The following is a 19,672-nucleotide window of genomic DNA, read 5'->3' as shown; positions in this document are numbered from 1 at the left end:
GCTGGCTACCATAAGCTCCCTGCTGAGAAGTTATACTGGTCTTAAGATGAAGATGTTGGAATACCAATTATAAAGACAGCTATGTCAAGGAATTGTATTAGAAGTTGAAAATGTTGCTTCATTTTCAGGATAATGACTTAGCCAATGAAAATAAACATGATCGTGGATCCAAAATTAGACCTCTCTTGAAATGATAAATTAATGTTTTGAAAAATTTGGAATATTTGAGGAAAATTTGTCAATTGATGAAACAATAGTCAAATACTATGGACGAAGTGAGCTGAAACAGTTTATCCGAGGCAAGCCTATTAGATTTGGCTATAAGTTGTGGCCTCTTTGTGGAGCAAGTTGCTACTATTTCAAATTTGATTTATACTGTGGAAAGGATCCAGAAGACACTGCAAGGGATGACCTACTATTGGGATGAAGAGTAGTCCTAAACATGCTGGACTGCATTGAAAAACCCGAGAATCATTGTGTGTACTTTGACAATTTCTTCACTAGTAGACATCTTCTGATTCATCTCAGAAATTTGGGTTTTTGAGCAACTGGGATTGTCAGAGAATCGAGTTGGTGACTGTCCACTAACTGAGCAGCAATGAACTGAAAAAAGACAGTTCAAGGAAATTATGACTACCAGTTCGACAGGAATGGTGAAGTCTTAATTGTTCGATCGCATGACAACAGATGCATTACAATTGGTACCAATTTTGACAAAGTTGAACCTTTGGGAGCAGCTACGCGGTACACTAGACAAGCAAGTAAGGAGACAAGTGCAACAACATGCTGTTTTGAAGTCGTATAATGCGTACATGGGAGGTGTTGACCACCATTACTGGTTAGTTGGAAAATATGTGACGGTAATTAGAGGGAAAAAAATGGTACTGGGTCCTATTGACATGTATGTTGGAAATGTCCCTCATAAATGCCTGGCTCTTCTACAGACTAGTACATGGGAAAAATGCACTGGATTTACTGGATTTCAGATGTCCTGTTACATACCTGAAACTGGACACTGGGAGACCGAATATTGACGTTCAATGGAATACCCAAGTCACTTCAGGTTGATACCAGATATCAGGTTTCATGGGATTGGTCATATGATTGACAGAAGAAGCATGCAAAGACAATGTGCAAGAGCTAAATGCAACGGGAAACCAAAAACGTACTTTGTTAAAAGCCGTGTATTACTCTGTGTGAAGTGTTTTGTACCATTTTACAAGAAATAAATAGTTAAGACTTGCATACAGTTTAGTATGCTATACGATACTGTTAGATCCCAATGTCCTATTTTGAGGACGGCCATTGTATCAGCATGTGTAAATATTCTTTGGCTATTTTTGTACTGATTGTGGTTCATACACTATGTACATTATAATTAAGGAATAAAAAATACAATTGTTAAAAAAATAATTTGGGACTTAATGGGTTAAAACAGACCAAGCCACTCAATGCTTACAACTTTTAAAATGGCCCAAAACTGTACGACATAATGGTAAAAACAGATGATACCACAGAAGCAGGTGTGTGCAGTAATCGAGACACTTAAAAACAAAGAAGCTTACCTGCATGAAATCTCAGCAGAATTCTAAAATATGGAGATCTGAAGTTAATTCAGTACCTTACTAAACTGTACAACATACACTATGATTATTATTACAAACTTTTGAAAACCTCTGAAGCAATGTAGATAAAGCTGAAACAAGTAATTTAATTCAAGACACATGGGTCACATGTCAGGAAATATGGGTGACAAGTATTGGACACGAGACGCCACGACATAATGTACCACGCTGCAATTGACCATCCTGACCCAACTCAAGTACTCATGTTGGTATGACTCAGGGTCTGTGTGTACAAATTGATGTGGGGAGCTCAGAGTTCGAGTCTTGTGTCTGAAAGCAGCAATTCTTTTATTGCATGACATAGTTGTGTGTTCACACTGAGATTTATTTGTCAGACTTGCAGTCTCTGCTGGCTTATTGCAAAATACAGGACAACCACCCTACTATATTGGGTCACAAGTAAACTAGTACAAGTTGCTGAATCACATTGTTAATAGTAAATGACCAGTTTTTCAGTGTCTGTAAATACAACAAGAAGGGACAGAAGGAAAGGAAAACAAAATAAGAACAGCTTTTACTCGGTTACAGCGAGGACAATAATTTTTGTAAGTTCTATGTTGACAACAGATTACATTTGCAAAAGATGTTCGAAATTTGCACTGTTTGCTTGACTGTAAGCATTGCATTACTCAACCATCACTTCACACCCAAGCCCAACCGTTGCAACTGTGATATACATCAAATGTTCAACATTTCTCATCTACTTTTAGATTATTTTCCAACATTTGCGACCCCATGTGTAATAAACTGAATCGTGGCCTCAGTGACATCAAAGTTGATTTGGGACTTTTTTAAACATTAATAAGAACCAAATTGTGTTTTGGCAAACAAAGCAAGTTCTAGAAGTCTGCAGATGTGGTATCATTTTTCAACTACCAAACAAAGGAAATCTAAACACACATACAAATTGGAGGGGTGTCACACTGATCTCAGTGTTAGCAAAATAGAATATTTCATAGAATTCAACTGGTCTCTGCACATGAACATCAGTTTTAAATAAGCATATCACGGTGCACCCCAAGAATAATTGTGGAATACCATAATACTACATGAAATTCCTGAACATCTTATTAATGTTTTCAGAAACCAGTATCAGTTCTCGCAAATGTCGGTATTCCACAGGCCTTTACTGGGTAAACGATGCTTTATTTGCTGTTGAGTCCGACTGTGACCAACGGCACATGCAAGCCTAGCAAAACACGAGGATGAAGACAGAAAGAGCATGTGTTTTGACAGGAATTTCTCACATGATTTTGTTTGGGGATTAGGGGGATATCCGGTCTGTCAGTCGTAGGGCACGAGCAGACACCTGCGCATGGCACGGCTGCCTCTCAGGCTCTCGCTGGTGCATCCCGATTCTGGGCAGCCTGCACAGGTGGTGCAACGGCACGATGGATGGTGCACGCTTCGTGAACGAACTGTTTTGACAGTGTAATTACATGTAATGGGTGTTTCATGACTGTATTCATGTAATGGGTGTTTCATGACTGTATTTCTCGTGCAATCAGAATTTAATTACTTCTTTGCAAGACCTGCATTTTCCCAAACAGTAGAGAATGGTGAGTAAGAGAGATCCAAACCCTGCAAACTGAATTTTTTTTTGTAAATAAACAATATACCCTCTGCTATGTAAACGAATTTCCTGTCACGAGATACTTCCTCTCCAGCACAGAGCCGCCAATTTTCAGGCAAAGAAGAGTTGAGGATTTAGAAGAGCGGGAGGGGTTAATAAGTGATCAATTTAATTTACAGTCAATCCAATTTATAAGAGTAGGAGGGGACTATTCGACTAATTCAGGCCTGAAAGTGTATCTGTATCACTCAGGGGAAGGGGGGAATGGAGGTTTGGGATAACAATAGGTTAAGGACCTGTCAATCAAAAGGAAGGATCATCCCCAGGGGGTCATTACCTGTCAATCAAAAGAGAACAACAAGTTTGCCCCTGAGTGCATACTTGCCCCTGATGTACGCAACCTGCACGAACAAACTGTCTTCGTGCTTTCTTTGCCCTAGGGGCAACGAATTATGTTTCAGTGCAATTTGTTAGTGCAGGTCGCCTATATCAGGGTCAACTATGCATTCAGGGGTAAAGCTTTGCTCTCTTTTGACTGACAGGTTATCTTTTCTCTCTTTTGACTGACAGGTTACGACTCTCTGAGGATAATCCTCCTTTTTGATTGACAGGTCCTTAACCTATTATTTCATCCCCTTCCCCCTCCAACCCCCTCAGAAATCCTCCAACACTCCTTCGCCCCCTCACTGATGCAGGTACACTTTCAGGCTTGAGTTATTTGAATAGTCCCCTCTCACTCTCATCAGTCTGAGTGACTACTAATTAAATTCTTCAACTCGTCAACCCCTCCCCCCCCCCCCTCAGGTAAATCCCTCCCCTCTCCTACCTGGAAATTGGTGGCTCTGTGGTGGAGAGGAAGGAACAGAAGATAGGAACACCTATTTCTTTCATATTCTGACAGGCACCAAACGAGCATGCATTCTATGTGATTGCAGTCTTTCTCGGCATATTCCACTGATGAATTGTTCTCGGGTTATCAGCCGAGTGGTGGCGTCACCTTGTCGCAATGTTTCAATGAGTTTTGTACCCATCATATTTTGGCAAAGATGACGGGTACGAAACTCATTTAAACACTGCGACTAGACGTCACCACCTGGCTGATAACCCGAGAAGAATTCATCACAAGCATGCATTTTATCACCAGTCCTTTCCACATGAAAACATGAGCAAACTAGTCTTAAGCCAGTATTACACGACACACCTAACACATACAAATCTGCACCAGCACCCCAAGCGACAAGTGTGGCACTGTCGACTGGCTCATTTCGATTGATTGCTTGATACACCTACCGTGTATATCTACCCCAGCGCTCAAAGAGAAAATATTCGGAACTACAGTCTTGTTAATGTTGTCAAGTATGAAAATTTATCGTTTTGTAGAACTGATACTACGTATATTAAATCTTCTGAGAGATCTAGTTTCATATTTATTAAGCAGCACTAGAATGAAATTATGTCATGGTTATACAGAATTGTACACTAAACCATTATGTTGGTGGTGCAAGTTAATTATTATTATTAACTATGTTTACTTTCGCTTTTGTTTCACAGTGTTTTAGACATGGACGACAGTATTATTTAAGCTGCATTTGCAGTGAAGTAGATGCCTCAGTAGTTAGGAGGACAGAACGGTGACCTGACGCCAGGGGCAGGGTTTGGGTTCGGCCTTGGCTGCAAAGAAGGGCTGAAGGCAGGGAGGGACCTAGACTCCCTGTTAATGAAAGAGTTGAGGCCCAAAGATCATCTGGAATTCAGGAATTTGGCCAGGATTGATGTGTCCTGTTTTGACAAACTATTGTCCGTGCCACACGACGGGATTTGTGTGCGTGACACTGTGATGAGGGAAGCTATTTCACCTAGTCAGAGGTAAGAATCGGACCATTTAACTTGTGTTTTATGATTTGACCATCATATATCACTGACAACCTCCATTATGCCCTACTGTGTTTCGGGTTGATTGTCACACTTCGAATCCTGGCAACTAGGGAACCATTCAAGAGCCTAGCTTTCAGTCATAAAATTTCACGGCCAAGCATTTCAAAAACTTATTGTGCAGGTGTGTGCTGAAATTTGCATCAGACTGAAAGATAAATACTTGAAGGTAAACTAGTGTTATTTTTCAAGTGGGTAGTACCTTTAGGTGGCGGTAAGAAGCTAATTTTGTTTAAATTGTTAACAGGCCCCAACAACACAAGCATAAGGGAATCAAATTTCGAAAAAAATTTAAAACTTTTGGCAGTTTCCAAGCTGTATTGGTAAGCCACAAAACTGAGCTATGTACCATTGAAAACCTGACATTCCCTAAGTTAATATAAATGTATAAAAAAGAAATTGTATCTTACATATTCTTCACTAGTAGGACTTTTTAGCAATTTACTGCAATTAGCAATATAAATGTGCCCATTATTAAATATATGTACAAATTCTGTCTTCAGGTGCAATGGACAGGAAGCATGTTTGGTTTGCCCCTCCACAATTTGCTGACTTGAAATATTACAACAAAAAGTTTCACAGAGGCTTGTTTTGCTGGCTGTTGTAGATGCTAGGTATAGATAGGTTCACCCTTGTTGGCAATGGCAGTGTAGGTAATTTTGTGTGTGTGTGTGTGGGGGGGGGGGGGCTGAAGATACCCTAGGAAAAAATACTTCCAGGCAGCAACATAAAAAGTGCTGCATGTTATACTGACAGAGGACTCTCTCTCTCTCTCTCTCTGTGTGTGCGTCACACACACACACACACACACACACACACACACACACACACACACACACACACACACAGTCTCTGGCAACTGAAACTACTCAGTGCGGCTACTCAGAGAGAGAGTGAGTATGTGTGTGTGCACGCAACATACTATATGGTGAGTGGCAACTTTCCTTTCATAATATTGTTACATTCCATCCTGGATTTTCCATTGTTTGATTGCTGCACAATTATTTAACTGATGATGCAGATAGCACTTATCTGGCAAGTACTGATGTCCAAGACACAGATCTGTATACCATAGGGAATGGGTCTTGGCGGTGTAACAAATCTTTCGCAAGCTTACCGCAACAGGGCGGAAACAGGACATCTTCACATGCCACAGAAGTGAGTGAGAATCCTGTGAATATTTCAATCCTGTAGGGTATGTACCCTGGCAGTGGGAAGCTATAAAGAAGCACAATTTTTAATTTTCAATCTTTTATTTAAAAATTAACAATCAGTAACTTTCTGAATTGCACCCATGGTGGCATTCGTGATAAGGCACTTTGTCTCTGCCTTCCATTTTCTATTTTTAGTTGTAATCACCTCAGCTGCAACATATTGGCCCAACTCGTCATCCTCATTGCTCCCATTCATTGCTGTTTGTTTGTCTCGCAGCATTGACAATGTGCTGCTTACCAGGACATCTTTGGCCTGCTTCTTTGAATTGGCATAGTGCCCCACTTTGGATAATTCTGGTGAGCACTGAGGAGTAGATGGAGAACTGTTCTCAACTGCACACCCCACTGTAAATGTCTGGTGAGTACTAGAAAAAAAGAAAAAAAGGCATTTATGAAATATTGCACTGTAAACATGTTATAACATTACAATTAAAATTGATAGTGCCAAATACAGTAGACTGTATAAAATTATTGGTGTAAATAATATGTATGAAACCTGAGTGTTGGAACCACTGGCTTGCTGCAAAAAATTTATACAATAATATGGAAACGTCAGTGTTGAAACTCTTTCTTATTTTCTATAAAGAAAAACACTGTAGAAGTCTGTGATATTATAAATGAACATTACGGTGAGGCAGTGGGCCAACTAACAAAGTAAAACTCTACTGACACAATCATTTGAAGTACTCCTCGTGAGAAAATTCTCTCTTTCTCTCAACAAATGAATCTGAACTAGTAAAAATACATCAATTAAAAAACAAAAATACTGACACATGAGATGTTATATCTACTCAACTGCAGTGGGTGGTAAAGCGTGTAACTTTTTTAATAAATTTAGCCACGGATGGAAGATTACTCCTGACATGTTTAAGAAAGAGTAAGGTGATCCCCATTTCCGAAGTGCAGCAAGAAAGATCCAGGAAATTATCGAACAACAACTATTACACCTGTCTCATCTAAAATAATAGAACGTGCAATTAAAAACAACAGTAAATTGTAAAGAAAAAATGCCACACACTGATTGATGCCTAGCACGGATTTAGCACAGGTAGATCCAGCAGTACAGCAATATCTTAATTTATACTGTATTCAACTAAGGCACCAGAGGGACAAAAGAAAGTTTGTGGTATGTTTCTAGACTTTTCAGAAGCTTTTGACTGTGTATGTATTTGCATAAAGTCACTATGCTGCATTGTTAAACAGAAATATCTATAACTAGAACAAAATTTAAAAAACATACTGAAGGGAATCAGGTCAACTTCAACTGACAAAGAGCCTGTAAAAGCAAAATGCCTTCTATGCAACTGTTTGTCAAACTACATAAAGATAATAGAAAACATGTCCACTTTCACATTAAAAAAATAAACTAAAATGTCACTTATTTAAAATTTTACGTACAGCGTACCTTGAAGCAAAAAATTAATGTAATATTTCATATGTAACTTTTCAAATATGTAAAAAGAAAAAAAAACATTCAGAAAAAATAAAGTAATTTAAATCTTTGGTAATTATGTACGTATTTCAGAGGCTATTTTCGAAGATGTAAGCACATAGTTAAGTGTTTTTTTAAATCTCTGACGTCAAATATCACCGTGACAGGACTTGAAAAAATGGGAATTTTGAGAGAAAATCGAAGCAGAAGATATGATGTGCTGCCATAGCAATCAGGAATAACAAGACAAGATAACCGTTTCATGTAACTGGATTAAGCCCAAAAATTAAATAAAAGATTTTGTGAATGTAACACAGTGAAAGACGTACGAAAGTAATAATGTTAAAATATATCTAAAAACAAAGATAATGTGACTTACCATACGAAAGAGCTGGCAGGTCGATAGATACACAAACAAACACATACATACACACAAAATTCAAGCTTTCGCAACCAATGGTTGCTTCGTCAGGAAAGAGGGAAGGAGAGGGAAAGATGAAAGGATGTGGGTTTTAAGGGAGAGGGTAAGGAGTCATTCCAATCCCGGGAGCGGAAAGACTTACCTTAGGGGGAAAAAAGGACAGGTATACACTCGCGCACACACACACACATATATACATCCGCACAGAATGAAAAGAAGACCTCAATGTATTAGACTAAGAAGAGATGCAACGAGAATAATTCAACGAAGAAGATTCGGTGTGAGGAGTGTCCAGCTCCCACACGCATCGCAGGGATGCAGGCGCAGAGACAACATCCAACATCACCGGCACCAGTTGCTGCTAACCAGTGCTGATTCTACATCCGCACACCGATGCAGACACGAAAACCAGCAACCGATGCCACTGGCACCAGTTATTGTTCACCGGTGCCGATTCCACACCTGCTAATCGATGCAGCCTGAACTCTACACCGGGTGAGCGAAAAATAATAATTGTTCGAGTACAAAGTCGAAGAAACTGGTCACTAGACTGCATTAGTATAGTTACAATGCTTAGAGTTAATTCGTTAAATGATCGCCTGATCAAAAACTAAGACAAATATGGATAATACACAGAATTGGGGAAACTTCAGAACCAGCCATAGCAATGAAAGTGAGTGAGGAAGTGCCAGACTGGTGTGAAATAGTGAATTTGATTAAAACTAGGTGATAAAATAGATGACCAAAGTGCAGATTCAGCAGCTTCCAGAAACAAACTGACTGCTCAAAATACTTCTTTAAGAAAGGATCTAAATAAAACTTTAAATGCTCAAAGTCTAAATTAAGACTCTGTAAATACTCAAATGATAAAATAGATGACCAGGGTGCTTATTTGAGAAATGAAATAAGTGCAACATCCAGTGAAAAACTTGGTGCACAGAGTGCTAGTTTAAGTAGAGAAATAGACACAGTGATGAACTCAGTAAGTTCTAAATTGGATGCTCGAGGTGAGATTTTGAATAAAAACCTAGACTTAATAAACTCAATGGATTCTAAATTAAAGGATCAGAATGAATCTTTAAATATTTACATGACAAATATAGATTTGTTGAACATCAGAGTAGACACTCAAAGCAAAGAATCTAGTAACCGATGTGAAGACATGGTTGATTTGGAAACTGAATTTGATGCCAAATGTAATAATGTAGAATCGAAACCTATTGAAAACCTAGAATCTTTAAAAGACGTGTACAATTATGAATACAATAATGTAACACAAGGTTTAAGTACTTCGAAAGAGAGTGTAGATCAGTCTAAACAATTAATGTCGATTATTGAATTTCAAATTACAAGTGTCAGTACATGAGTAAATAATGTAGGAATATATCCAGGTTTGTTATTACAAGTGTATGTAGCTTGGAGGAACCATTTGAAGAAATGACAGATCGAGGAGTTGCCACGAGAGTAACCTCCTGAACATTTGGACTACTGCTTCTTCCGAAATTATTAATACCAGCAAGGTTATAGGTGACTTGTGGAAAGGATTCAAATTTATCCAGGATAGAGTAGAAAATGGAATAACTTTACCTGATGTTGTGTTACCTAGTAAAGTGGCGATTGTTTTGCCGTGGGGAGACTCCCACACAAAATTCAGCGAGAATTACTGGTTTGCACTTGCTGAAGTGAGGTTAGTATCACATAAATGGGATCCGGGCGGAGTCACATTTATCCCGCAGGGGCGTTAACGTTCTGTGTTAACAGGCGGAGTGACAACTGTCGGGTCCCGAGTTGTTTTCAGTGTTTCTTCCAAAATAGTTTTCCTGCACTGAATTCCCTTCAAATCTTACATGATTCTGTAGTTTATTACTGAATTCTTAAACTATCCTATAATTTTAGTATTTAGCAAATTGGATATAAACATAACGTAAAGACTGGCGTAAGAGAACCATGGATAAACAGTGATCTCTAGACATGAAATGAAACAAGTAGAATATTATATTTTTGGATAATGTAATATAATGTGACGGACAGAACAACTATTTTACCGTAGTGTATAATTTTCTATTTTGCATAGAATATTTTATACCTTTTATGAGATATGATATAGACGGGAGGGTTTGTATCAATTTTGAAAGGGGCTGGGCAGTGTAGGTAAAAGCACAATTTACACTAACAGATGAATCATGAATGACACAAAAAACACATCACACCTTTCAAACCACCCTCGCAAACAAGTGTGTGTGATTCTTTGGCACCGCTATTTCCACAGGGTTGCTAAGATTTTCTTCGGGGACCTTAAAGGTTACGGTGGGAATGTCTGTTCTGTAGGAACCTCCTCCAGTTTGTCACTCAAGCACTGGCACGGTAGGGGTCCTGGGGAAGGGGGGTGGGAAGGGTTTCCTGTCTTTGGGGCTGTCTTCTTTCTCTTCTTCCATCTTAGCAACCACATCTTTTTTCTCCCTCTTTCTTACTTCTTGTTTGAGGACCTATCTATTTCTCCCTCTTTCCATATGTATCTACTTCCATCGCAGAAGTCCTTCCTGGTTTCCAATAACTTACAAATTACTTCAAATAAGTAGACCGAGAATCAGGGCCACACACACACACACACACACACACACACACACACACACACACACACGAAGATACACACGAAGATACACAAACAATGAAACTACTGACTAGAAACCTGTCAAAAGGTGAGAACCATCAAGTGTTGGATAGGGAAGGTATGTGTACAGCAGGAAATATGCACACATTGTTATTTATTGTGACGGTTCTACATCGCACGTATATATAGGAAAATATACAGGGTGGTGTATCTGAAGTTTCGGATGAGATTATCCCGAAAACTATACATCAGGTAAAAATAGTGGGCAAGAAAAGTTCGTAAGCTCAAAGGGGGACATCAAATGATGCTGCACGTGACCTCCAGCTCCCGTCCCTTTGGGTGGGGCGGAGGACAACTTTCAAATCTTAAATGGGAACACCCATTTTTTATTGCAGATTCGGATTCTCCATAAAAAAAATAATCAAGTTTTGTCAGAAACATTTTTTAAACCATAGAAGGATGGTGCTGAAATCGAGATAAAAGTAAAATTGTGGAAGAACTCTGATTTATTTAGAATTATGTGAGAGACGCATCAAATCGATAAAAAATGTGCACCAGTTCTTTCGCTACGCCAAATTAAGCTATTGTTGTACAAGATGTACTGTATCCTACTTTTAGCGTTACCCAGGAACAATGACATGGACATAGTAGAATGATGTTCCCATGAGGTGCTTCACTAGTGTGATTGGCCTTGCCCCTCACATGTTGGAATGCTTCATTAATGTGAGTCCCCTTGCCTCTCACAATTTGGGGTGCTTAATTAATGAAATTATCCACGAAGAAATTGTTCAAAGTTATCCCCAGTTGCTTCAATGCATAAAGTCAATCGTCTGCGTAAGTTGTCCACAGTTTCCAGCAGCACATCCCGTGGTATGGCTACACACACACTTCAAATGCGTTGCTCCATATCGTTTCGCATTGGTGGCTGTCTTTCATTAACAATATTTTTCAAATAAGCCCACAAGAAAAAAAATCAGATGTTGGGTCTGGTGAATGTGGAGGCCACTGAACTGGTCCGCCACATCCTATCCACCGACCAGGGTACTTTACATTTAAAGCGTTCCTGTTGGAACCACATTTGTTGCCTAGTTTCTAAATCAGCATCTTCCATTAGCTCCAACAAATCATCACAGAGAAGTTGTAAACAATATTCTCCAGTAACATTTTGGTCAAAAAAATACGGTCCTATCAAGTAACCGTTTAAAATTCCACACCAGACCATTAATGACCATTTGTGTTGATTGTCAATGGGTCTGTGTGGACTGGCAGGGGACCAAAAATGACAATCATGATGATTTAATTCGCCATTGTTTTTGAATGTGGCTTCATCAGAGGACATAACTTACCCAAAAAAAAGTTATTGCCACCACTTATTCCCAAGACCCACTGGCAGAAATGCACGCGTATTTTCATATCTTTTTGCATTAAGGCCTCTGGGAGTGTAATATGATACACATGGTACTTATGTGCCTTCAAAATCCTCAAAGCAGTTTATTTCGATATTCCAGTTTGTCTCTGAATCGCACGACTACTCATTTCAGGATCCAGGTGAACACAGGCGAGAATGTTAGGGTAAGAGCGTCATTTTCATTGTAATCGAGATGACGAGGTGGACGGTGCACGTATCCATTTCGAGCACGTCGAGTGCAATTTCGAATAATATTTTCCCTTGGATGTCATCTGTTTGGGAAACGATATGCATACAATTCTGCAGCTGCAGCGTAATTGTTATGGCATCCACCTAAAATTAACATCATATCAACAATCTCTGTAGGAGGATAGTGAGCCATGTTTCGCTAAAGAATAATTTACTTTCATCAGTTGATGTTTACAGTTCACAATCTGAAAGTGAAGTGATGTCTGATTGCATTAGTCCGACCTTTATGTTGAGCCATAGTTCCCAGTTTGGCCACAGTAGCGCCACAGTCAGGTGAGTAATGAAATTGTGAAGAGTTCCGTAACGAGATTTTAATACCATTCCGCCTCCCTCCGTCAAATACTGTGGCGGGTAGGATACATTTTGGGGGCGGGGGGGGGGGGGGGGGGGGGAGCTTAATTTGGCATAATGAAAGAACAGGTGTACATTTGCGATTTCATGCGTCCTTCTCGGATCATTCTAAATACGAGGGCTATCCACAAAGTACATTACGTTTTCGTTTGTGTCCGTTAGGGGCGGGGCTAGTGCGGCCATCTTGGTGTCATGGCATTCCGCCGCTCAATTGGCATCCTGCCGTGCTAGTGAGAGGTTCATGCTGTACTCCGTTGAGTTACTGTGACAGTTTGAAATGTCAGCGTTAATTGAAGATGCCGTGAAGTGTGAGGTGCGTGCTGTAATAAGGTTTTTGACTGCAAAAAACTGTACACCGATAGAAATCTATCGGCAGCTTTGTGAAGTGTATGGGGACAACATAATCACTGAAGGTGGAGTGCGTCAATGGGTCATAAAGTTTAAAAATGGCCGAACTAACGTTCACGACGAAGAGCAAAGTGGAAGACCCAGCATAGTGACTGCCGAACTTGTCGAAAAAGTCGATGCCGCGGTCCGTGAAAACCGTAATTTCACAATAACGAAACTCTCTAAGAGTTTTCCACAAAGTTCACGAAGTTTGTTGCACAAAATCATTACCGAAAAGCTTGGTTACCACAAGTTTTGTGCAAGACGGATACCAAAAATCTTGACAGAGATTCACAAAAATCAGTGAATGGCTGCAGCGTTAACGTTTTTTGGATGCTTACGAGAAAGATGGCGACTCATTACTCGATCGCATCGTTACTGGTGACGAAACATGGGTTAACCCTGTGAACTGCGAGACAAAATTGCAGTCAATGCAGTGGGGGCACACAAATTCCCCAAAAACCCAAGAAATGCATGCAGACAATGTCGGCAAAGAAGGTGATGGCGACTGTCTTTTGGGACAGAAAAGGTGTGATTTTTGTGGATTTCCTGGAAGGAGGCACTACAATAAACTCTCAAAGGTATTGCCAAACTCTGCACAACCTCAGAAGAGCAATACAAAACAAGCGCAGGGGAAAGTTGGGCTCAAAGATCTTGCCGATTCACGACAACGCCCGGGCCCACACGGCAAATGCCACTCGTGAAGTTCTGGAATCTTTTAAGTGGGAGTTGTTTCCTCATCCGCCGTACAGTCCCGACCTGGCACTGAGCGACTTCCACTTATTCCCAGCGATGAAGAAGTGGTTGGCTATGCAGCGTTTTGATGATGACGCACAGCTTCAAGAAGAGGTAACCACGTGTTTGAAGGCGCAGGCGGCCGAATTTTACGACAAAGGAATTTCCAAGCTCGTCCATCGCTACGATAAGTGCCTTAATTTAAATGGCAACTATGTAGAAAAGTAGTATTTAAGTTTGGCTTTCATCTGTATATAATAAAAAAAATTTCCAATACTTTATTTATTTTTAATTCCAAAACGTAATGTACTTTGTGGATAGCCCTCGTAAATCAGAGTTCTTCCCCAATTTTAATTTTTCTCGATTTCAACGACATCTGTCAATGGGTTAAAAAATATTTCAGACAAAACTTATTTACTTTTTATGGAGAATCCGAATCTGCAATAAAAAATGGGTGTTTCCAGTTAAGATTTAAAAGTTGCCCCACGCCCCACTGAAGGGGGCGGGGGCTGGGGACACGTGTAGTATCATGTGATGTCCTCCTTTGAACTTACGAACTTGTCCTATATATATATAAAGTAAGATGATGAGACTTATCAAACAAAAGCGCTGGCAGGTCGATAGACACACAAACAACCACAAATATACACACAAAATTCAAGCTTTCGCAACAAACTGTTGCCTCATCAGGAAAGAGGGAAGGAGAGGGAAAGACGAAAGGATGTGGGTTTTAAGGGAGAGGGTAAGGAGTCATTCCAATCCCGGGAGCGGAAAGACTTACCTTAGGGGGAAAAAAGGACAGGTATACACTCGCACACACACTCATATCCATCCACACATACAGGCACAAGCAGACATATTTAAAGACAAAGAGTTTGGGCAGAGATGTCAGTCGAGGTGGAAGAGTAGAGGCAAAGAAGTTGTTGAGAGACAGGTGAGGTATGAGTGGCGGCAACTAGAAATTAGCGGAGATTGAGGCCTGGCGGATAACGAGAAGAGAGGATATACTGAAGGGCAAGTTCCCATCTCCGGAGTTCGGATAGGTTGGTGTTGGTGGGAAGTATCCAGATAACCCGGACGGTGTAACACTGTGCCAAGATGTGCTGGCTGTGCACCAAGGCATGTTTAGCCACAGGGTGGTCCTCATTACCAACAAACACTGTCTGCCTGTGTCCATTCATGCGAATGGACAGTTTGTTGCTGGTCATTCCCACATAGAATGCATCACAGTGTAGGCAGGTCAGTTGGTAAATCACGTGGGTGCTTTCACACGTGGCTCTGCCTTTGATCGTGTACACCTTCCGGGTTACAGGACTGGAGTAGGTGGTGGTGGGAGGGTGCATGGGACAGGTTTTGCACCGGGGGCGGTTACAAGGATAGGAGCCAGAGGGTAGGGAAGGTGGTTTGGGGATTTCATAGGGATGAACTAACAGGTTACGAAGGTTAGGTGGACGGCGGAAAGACACTCTTGGCGGAGTGGGGAGGATTTCATGAAGGATGGATCTCATTTCAGGGCAGGATTTGAGGAAGTCGTATCCCTGCTGGAGAGCCACATTCAGAGTCTGGTCCAGTCCCGGAAAGTATCCTGTCACAAGTGGGGCACTTTTGTGGTTCTTCTGTGGGGGATTCTGGGTTTGAGGGGATGAGGAAGTGGCTCTGGTTATTTGCTTCTGTACCAGGCCGGGAGGGTAGTTGCGGGATGCGAAAGCTGTTGTCAGGTTGTTGGTGTAATGTTTCAGGGATTCCGGACTGGAGCAGATTCGTTTGCCACGAAGACCTGGGTTGTAGGGAAGGGACCGTTTGATGTGGAATGGGTGGCAGCTGTCATAATGGAGGTACTGTTGCTTGTTGGTGGGTTTGATGTGGACGGACGTGTGAAGTTGGCCATTGGACACGTGGAGGTCAACGTCAAGGAAAGTGGCATGGGATTTGGAGTAGGACCAGGTGAATCTGATGGAACCAAAGGAGTTGAGGTTGGAGAGGAAATTCTGGAGTTCTTCTTCACTGTGAGTCCAGATCATGAAGATGTCATCAATAAATCTGTACCAAACTTTGGGTTGGCAGACCTGGGTAACCAAGAAGGCTTCCTCTAAGCGACCCATGAATAGGTTGGCGTACGAGGGGGCCATCCTGGTACCCATGGCTGTTCCCTTTAATTGTTGGTATGTCTGGCCTTCAAAAGTGAAGAAGTTGTGGGTCAGGATGAAGCTGGCTAAGGTAATGAGGAAAGATGTTTTAGGTAGGGTGGCAGGTGATCGGCGTGAAAGGAAATGCTCCATCGCAGCGAGGCCCTGGACGTGCGGAATATTTGTGTATAAGGAAGTGGCATCAATGGTTACAAGGATGGTTTCCGGGGGTAACAGATTGGGTAAGGATTCCAGGCGTTCAAGGAAGTGGTTGGTGTCTTTGATGAAGGATGGGAGACTGCATGTAATGGGTTGAAGGTGTTGATCTACGTAGGCAGAGATACGTTCTGTGGGGGCTTGGTAACCAGCTACAATGGGGCGGCCGGGATGATTGGGTTTGTGGATTTTAGGAAGAAGGTAGAAGGTTGGGGTGCGGGGTGTCGGTGGGGTCAGGAGGTTGATGGAGTCAGGTGAAAGGTTTTGCAGGGGGCCTAAGGTTCTGAGGATTCCTTGAAGCTCCGCCTGGACATCGGGAATGGGGTTACCTTGGCAAACTTTGTATGTGGTGTTGTCTGAAAGCTGACGCAGTCCCTCAGCCATATACTCCCGACGATCAAGTACCACGGTCGTGGAACCCTTGTCCGCCGGAAGAATGACGATGGATCGGTCAGCCTTCAGATCACGGATAGCCTGGGCTTCAGCAGTGGTGATGTTGGGTGTAGGATTAAGGTTTTTTAAGAAGGATTGAGATGCAAGGCTGGAAGTCAGAAATTCCTGGAAGGTTTGGAGAGGGTGATTTTGAGGAAGAGGAGGTGGGTCCCGCTGTGACGGAGGACGGAACTGTTCCAGGCAGGGTTCAATTTGGATGGTGTCTTGGGGAGTTGGATCATTAGGAGTAGGATTAGGATCATTTTTCTTCGTGGCAAAGTGATATTTCCAGCAGAGAGTACGGGTGTAGGACAGTAAATCTTTGACGAGGGCTGTTTGGTTGAATCTGGGAGTGGGGCTGAAGGTGAGGCCTTTGGATAGGACAGAGGTTTCGGATTGGGAGAGAGGTTTGGAGGAAAGGTTAACTACTGAATTAGGGTGTTGTGGTTCCAGATTGTGTTGAAAGGAATTTTGAGGTTTTGGAGGGAGTGGAGCTGGAAGTGGGAGATTGAGTAGATGGGAGAGACTGGGTTTGTGTGCAATGAGAGGAGGTTGAGGTTTGCTGGAAAGGTTGTGAAGGGTGAGTGAGTTGCCTTTCCGGAGGTGGGAAACCAGGAGATTGGATAGTTTTTTGAGGTGGAGGGTGGCATGCTGTTCTAATTTACGGTTGGCCTGTAGGAGGATGCTCTGAACAGCCGGTGTGGATAAGGGAGAGGAAAGATTAAGGACTTTTATTAAGGATAGGAGTTGACGGGTGTGTTCATTGGCTGAGTTGATGTGTAGGTGCAGGATTAGGTGGGTGAGGGCAATGGATTGTTCAGTTTGGAACTGGTATAGGGACTGATGGAAAGAAGGGTTGCAGTCAGAGATGGGAACTTTAAGTGTGAGGCCTTTGGGGGTAATGCCAAATGTCAGACAAGCCTGAGAAAATAGAATATGGGAGCGTAATCTGGCTAGGGCGAAGGCATGTCTGCGGAGGGAATGTAAATAAAACTTAATGGGGTCGTTGTGGGGGTGTTGTGCGGGTGACATGGTACTAGAAGGTCGAAAGTGTAACGTGAGGCTGAAATGAAAATGAATATAAAAATATGTGGGGAGAGAAAAAGGTGAAGTAGAAAGCAACGGATAGGTTGGTGTTGGTGGGAAGTATCCAGATAACCCGGACGGTGTAACACTGTGCCAAGATGTGCTGGCTGTGCACCAAGGCATGTTTAGCCACAGGGTGGTCCTCATTACCAACGAACACTGTCTGCCTGTGTCCATTCATGCGAATGGACAGTTTGTTGCTGCCGGAGATGGGATCTTGCCCTTCAGTATATCCTCTCTTCTCGTTATCCGCCAGGCCTCAATCTCCGCTAATTTCTAGTTGCCGCCACTCATACCTCACCTGTCTCTCAACAACTTCTTTGCCTCTACTCTTCCACCTCGACTGACATCTCTGCCCAAACTCTTTGTCTTTAAATATGTCTGCTTGTGCCTGTATGTGTGGATGGATACGAGTGTGTGTGCGAGTGTATACCTGTCCTTTTTTCCCCCTAAGGTAAGTCTTTCCGCTCCCGGGATTGGAATGACTCCTTACCCTCTCCCTTAAAACCCACATCCTTTCGTCTTTCCCTCTCCTTCCCTCTTTCCTGATGAGGCAACAGTTTGTTGCGAAAGCTTGAATTTTGTGTGTATATTTGTGGTTGTTTGTGTGTCTATCGACCTGCCAGCGCTTTTGTTTGGTAAGTCTCATCATCTTTCTTTTTAGATATATTTTTTCCACGTGGAATGTTTCCCTCTGTTATATATATATATATATATATGTCTGCTTGTGTCTGTATGTGTGGATGGATATGTGTGTGTGTGCGAGTGTATACCTGTCCTTTTTTCCCCCTAAGGTAAGTCTTTCCGCTCCCGGGATTGGAATGACTCCTTACCCTCTCCCTTAAAACCCACATCCTTTCGTCTTTCCCTCTCCTTCCCTCTTTCCTGATGAGGCAACAGTTTGTTGCGAAAGCTTGAATTTTGTGTGTATATTTGTGTTTGTTTGTGTGTCTATCGACCTGCCAGCGCTTTTGTTTGGTAAGTCTCATCATCTTTCTTTTTAGATATATATATATATATATATATATATATATATATATATATATATATATATATATATATATATATATATATACACAAAGTTTCCACATCAAATATATAAGGAGGTGTGAGTAAGGAAAGAGCATAAACCTGAGAGGAATCGATTGTGATAATAGTTAAGGAGTGTCGAGTCAGAGTATAAGTAGTTATAGTACCTGTTAAGAGTAATGAAGTCTAATGTAGAGGAGGACTGCAGGGACTAAATGAAGTTTCAAGAAGTGAGAGTGAAGTGCAAAATAGAGTTTCATTTTTTTCCATACTTTCAAGTACTTCACGTGTTGCACTCGCTAGAGGCAAGACGGGTTCATAAATTATGTGGTTGTTAAACCAACTTTATTGCAGATGTATTTTATCGAGTGTAATGAGAGACAAATCGGTTGACTTGTATAGATTCGAATATTGATGTGAGAAATGGTGAATATGTTATTAGTGGACATTGAAATGTACCAAGACTAAACTAAAAGTATTCTTAGAGTACTATATTATTTCAAAAGTAGAGAGAGAAAATGTCTTAGAAATTCCTGTTAACCAGCAGCATTCTTCAAAGAAGAACATTTTGGAGATCGACAGAGCCGGCAATCCAGAGAAGAAGATAAGCTGTACATATCAAGGAAGTCAACCTATGACAGATAGGTGTGAATTTTTGCAATCCAACTTCACATTGCTTTTGATCGTCCAAGGCATTAGAGTACGTTACAAACAAATAAATTGTTTAGCAGTTCCTATTAAAGATCATTGCCATTACCTCTTCTGAAACTCATACAGGAGCATCTCTGCAAACTAGTACACACAGTGATGCATCAGATTTTTCAGAAAGTCTAGTGAATACTTCT

The 19,672-nt window shown here is 41.4% G+C and overlaps 1 long non-coding RNA gene across 8 annotated transcripts in view; it reads right to left on the bottom strand.

Annotated features, from left to right (window-relative positions):
• Positions 1–19,672, bottom strand: part of LOC126227766 (uncharacterized) — a 305,322-nt gene that overhangs the window by 244,091 nt on the left and 41,559 nt on the right. For 7 of the 8 annotated variants that reach the window (XR_007544050.1, XR_007544051.1, XR_007544049.1 and 4 more), the window contains one exon: positions 6,371–6,709. The exons of the other annotated variant lie outside the window; for it this stretch is intronic. This is a non-coding gene — a long non-coding RNA (uncharacterized LOC126227766). Of the gene's footprint in view, positions 1–6,370; positions 6,710–19,672 lie in introns of those variants that run through there. 8 annotated transcript variants of the gene reach the window in all.

The sequence above is a fragment of the Schistocerca nitens genome, unplaced genomic scaffold, assembly GCF_023898315.1.
Source record: "Schistocerca nitens isolate TAMUIC-IGC-003100 unplaced genomic scaffold, iqSchNite1.1 HiC_scaffold_340, whole genome shotgun sequence".
Classification (NCBI taxonomy): Eukaryota; Metazoa; Arthropoda; class Insecta; order Orthoptera; family Acrididae; genus Schistocerca; species Schistocerca nitens.
This window is presented reverse-complemented; position numbering and strand designations above follow the sequence as displayed.